The sequence below is a fragment of the Musa acuminata genome, unplaced genomic scaffold, assembly GCF_036884655.1.
Source record: "Musa acuminata AAA Group cultivar baxijiao unplaced genomic scaffold, Cavendish_Baxijiao_AAA HiC_scaffold_56, whole genome shotgun sequence".
Lineage (NCBI taxonomy): Eukaryota > Viridiplantae > Streptophyta > Magnoliopsida > Zingiberales > Musaceae > Musa > Musa acuminata.
This window is the reverse complement of record NW_027020337.1, coordinates 57,501-62,500: the sequence shown is the minus strand read 5'-3', so window position 1 is coordinate 62,500 and position 5,000 is coordinate 57,501.

The window sequence follows — 5,000 nt, the reverse complement described above, 5'->3', positions numbered from 1 at the left end:
AAAACGGGCCAAAACTGGCCATTTTTGGCTGCGCGAGCGAGCGGCGAGCGGCGGACAGCGAGCGAAGCGAGAGGCAGCACCGTCCCTGCTATACGAAAGCCCCATCCAGCCCTGTGCCACCCGGGGGGTTCTAGGGTGCTGAGATGGCTGACGTTTTGCTCCGCTCACGATGGTCACCGCACCACGCAAGAACAGCCCAAAAACAGGCCAAAACAGCCCAAAAACGGGCCAAAACAGGCCATTTTTGGCTGCGCGAGCGAGCGGCGAGCGGCGAACAGTGAGCGCAGCGTGAGGCAGCACCGTCCCTGCTATACGAAAGCCCCATCCAGCCCTGTGCCACCCGGGGGGTTCCAGGGTGTTGAGATGGCTGACATTTTGCTCCGCTCACGACGGTCGCCGCACCACGCAAGAACAGCCCAAAAACAGGCCAAAACGGCCCAAAAACGGGCCAAAACTGGCCATTTTTGGCTGCGCGAGCGAGCGGCGAGCGGCGGACAGCGAGCGAAGCGAGAGGCAGCACCGTCCCTGCTATACGAAAGCCCCATCCAGCCCTGTGCCACCCGGGGGGTTCCAGGGTGCTGAGATGGCTGACGTTTTGCTCCGCTCATGATGGTCACCGCACCACGCAAGAACAGCCCAAAAACAGGCCAAAACAGCCCAAAAACGGGCCAAAACAGGCCATTTTTGGCTGCGCGAGCGAGCGGCGAGCGGCGAACAGTGAGCGAAGCGTGAGGCAGCACCGTCCCTGCTATACGAAAGCCCCATCCAGCCCTGTGCCACCCGGGGGGTTCCAGGGTGCTGAGATGGCTGACATTTTGCTCCGCTCACGACGGTCGCCGCGCCACGCAAGAACAGCCCAAAAACAGGCCAAAACAGCCCAAAAACGGGCCAAAACAGGCCATTTTTGGCTGCGCGAGCGAGCGGCGAGCGGCGAACAGCGAGCGAAGCGTGAGGCAGCACCGTCCCTGCTATACGAAAGCCCCATCCAGCCCTGTGCCACCCGGGGGGTTCCAGGGTGCTGAGATGGCTGACATTTTGCTCCGCTCACGACGGTCGCCGCGCCACACAAGAACAGCCCAAAAACAGGCCAAAACAGCCCAAAAATGGGCCAAAACAGGCCATTTTTGGCTGCGCGAGCGAGCGGCGAGCGGCGAACAGCGAGCGAAGCGTGAGGCAGCACCGTCCCTGCTATACGAAAGCCCCATCCAGCCCTGTGCCACCCGGGGGGTTCCAGGGTGCTGAGATGGCTGACATTTTGCTCCGCTCACGACGGTCGCCGCGCCACGCAAGAACAGCCCAAAAACAGGCCAAAACAGCCCAAAAACGGGCCAAAACAGGCCATTTTTGGCTGCGCGAGCGAGCGGCGAGCGGCGAACAGCGAGCGAAGCATGAGGCAGCACCGTCCCTGCTATACGAAAGCCCCATCCAGCCCTGTGCCACCCTGTCACGGACAAACTTCTCAACAAGATGTTGGATGTAATGCTTATGTGTGTCCGTGTCTTTTGGCATGTTCATGCCCTGTACAGAATGTAAAGGGGCGGCCGAAGGCTTATAAGTCCCATTTTAATTGGGTGGTGGCCTCTTTAGGCTTGTAAATAAAGGTTGTGTCATGTGGACACGTGTGAGAGCTTTTCGGTCTGTAATGGACCATTTTACCCTTTGTTGTGCCACTGTTCAGAGCTTGTAAAGTCTGTTTGTAATTTGCATTGTCTATGAAGTGTTTTTCGGACATGTTTGCTTGTGGATCTCGTTTGAGGCGTTCTCTCTAACCCGTTCTCTCTTTTGATGGTCCTAAGGGACAATGGGAGGCTTCGGGGAGGCTGACCTTTGCGGACGGACACGCAAGGGTGCCGCACGACTTAGGCAAAACCAGCTAAGTCCGTGTCATATGGTATCAGAGCGGGACAAGCACTCATAGAAACACTTAGCATGCAAACGTGGGGGACCTAGCGGGGCTGCGTTGAGGGCAGTCAGCACACGCGCGACCGTTTGGGGGAAAACGGGCATGGAGATGTAGGGAAAAGAGTCGCTCAGAGGAGCGGGCATCTGAGATTGGCATTCACAGGAATGGCCAACCCTTCGCGCAAGAGGCACCACGAGAACAGGCAAGCTTGGATGAATTTGGAGCGCACAAAGGTTGGGATGGCTGAGTTTGAGCTACGGCTCAACGTTGACAACTATACTTGATGGTGCTCTAGGCAAGCGAGGCGCTTGGCAAGAATGAGACCATCCAAGGTGGAATGAGTTGCTCAACGACCAAAAGAGTTAGGCCAAAGCTCACAGAGGTGAGAGGAATTGCTAACTCGAAGAATTTGGTACTCATGCAGGGGCTTGTATGCGGACGATGGAATGTCCGTGGCCATCCCAAGGCGGCCGAGACTCGGCGCCATGGAGCATTGAAACTTTCTCTTTGGCATGCGAAGGATACGTCCGGAGGAGGCTGAAGTGTGCAACGAGTTCAGCATGTTGCTAGACCTTGAGGGGTGCAGTGGGGGCTGTATTGACGGGGAGTCGCAATCTAGCAAGTGCGTTTGCAGGAGGCAGAACAATGCACAGTTTGTTCAGCAGATCGGAGTAGTCCAAGGGGATGGGGGTCTCCGAAACGAAGAGAGATGTTGCTCCAACGGGATAGTTATCCAGGAGGGATAAGTCTCGGCACTCCAGAGGGAGAATCATGTGAGACGGACTTCACATGTTGAGGAGGAGTACCTCACAAACAACAACTCCACGAAGCTCGATGGACTGAGCAAGCGGCGAGGAGTCGTCGCATGATCTCGCTCGAGAGAATGCATTGGTGGATGCATTGCGAGATCAAGTGGGGGAGCGACCTGAAGCAACTTAAATGAAGGCACACTTGGAGTCGATGTGGAGATCGGACTCAAGGGAGGGCTGACCCGTGGAATGGTGGGCGCGAGGGCCACCATCGACTCAATGCAGAAACGAGGAGCGGAGCAACTTGGGTGTAACTTGGCGAAGTACCCAAGCCGTATGAAGGGAGCCAGCAGAGAAGTTGGAACATGGAGCAGAGGCACAGTGCTTTTCTTAGACAGAGGTCAAGGACATGAGCTCTTGCAGAGGCAAGAGCAGGATCATGTTGTTCCATGGGTCCTTCATTCTGACGGAGTGGACTCATCTTGCATGGTGCCAAAGACGAAGGGAGCTTCGGGGCACATGCACCTTATCTCGGAGGAGCATTTGATGAAGGAACTAAGGCGACTCAATTTGCGGAGGCGAAGTTGAGTTCAGAAGGCCTTAGCACGGGGCAAGAGGACGCAGAGGCGGGTACTCTTGAAGAATATGCCACAGTGTTGCCATTCGAGTTGCTAGGAAGGAAGCGGTGCGCAGCAGAGATTGTGCTGGTAGGGGCAGAGGCCCAGGATCCAGGCAATAGTGCACAAATTACAGCGAAGTCGGCGGACTTCGGGAGCTACTAGGCGACGGACTGTCCTAGAGCGGTGCTTCATCTAGGTGTGACCCAAGAGTGGGTGGATGAAGATCGATTGCCAAAGGAGCGAACAAAATCGAAGGTGGAGGAGACCCTGCGATGTATTGGCAGAGGCCACACAACGGAGGGTTCACAATTCGAGTTTATTCCACAAGGATCAGAATGCAATGGAGATGTCACCAGGAGGCGACATGGTGCAGCGGATCGTGGTGGAACAGTTCGATGGCAATGCGATACACACGACCTTGTCCCGTGAGGGATGAGATCATATGGAGGTATGATCGGGAGCTACTGGGAGCTCCGCTTTGGTGAACAACACGACGGCAAGAAGGGCTATGGATTCAAGGAGTGAAGGCCATGGTACCACAGAGGTGGGTCTTCCGGGCGTGCACCGAATTTTGCATCGGATGAAAACCTTGGTCATCAGCATATGGGGGCTGGGTTCCACCAAGGGAAAAGTTCGTATGCAAGTACCAGGAAGTCCCATGGGAGGGACTTGATCATGCAGAGGTATGATCGAAGCAGCTGGAGAGTTGGACTGCTCCAGAGCTCATATTCGCTTAAGGGAGCCCGGCAAGTCAGAGGACAAGGCCGAGTAAGCGAACGTTGCTACCAAGGAAGCTATGGAGAACAGAATCGGTGCAAACCCTACAATGCGATGGCAGAGGCCATGCATGGGAGTGCAGTCTGTCTTTCCATCGACCAAACAGACTGCTTGGAGAACACAGAGGTGTTGAAGCAGGGGGTCGAAAGGGGCGAGGAAGCGACGATGAGTCCAGAGGGACTTAGCTACCCAAAGTCAAGCAATCAGTTAGAATGGAGGTGGACTCAGAGGAGTGCCACGGAGACATCTCTACTGATCGTGAAGAAAAGGGATGCAGATGCGAGGTGACGGATAGTAGGGCCATGGGCATGGCAGCGCCATGGTACCGCAGAGGCGGGACTTCCGTCAAAGTCATTGATCCCTTGCTCTCACGGAGGGAGAGCGTTTGGTCGTGAAAGGGGCCGAGGAGGTGGAGTATGCAGAGGCAATCTCCAAGTACCGAGACAAGGCTGAAGGGCAGAGGCCAAGAAACTTCGTAAGACCGGTGTCAACAAGTTTCTCATCAAGATAGCCGTAAGTGAAGGACTTCGGGTCATGCAAGAGTGCACGACCAAGGAACGAAGCAAGCAGTACGCGGTGCTGTACCTTTGCTACTCAGTGGAGTAGGCGGCAGGGTTGATGGAGAAGACGGTACAATCCCAGAGGCGACCTCATCTATTAGAGAATTACTCCAAGTTGGGGTGAAAACTTCCCGCATTCCAGAAGTTCGATGGCATTGAGAAGGTGAATCACAGTAACTAACTCAATGCAAGGAGTGCAAACACTTCATGTGCTTCAGAAGTGTGAGCAAAGAGCAGGCGAAGGCCAGTAACCAGCTCGATGCATGAAGTACAACCTCGAGGAGGCGGGCGAAGTCAAGTAACCTTTGCCTTCTCAACTCTTAAGAGAATGGGCGAAACCGAGTACCCCAGTTCTCTTATCTATCCAGCAGAGGAGCTCTGCACAAGTTCA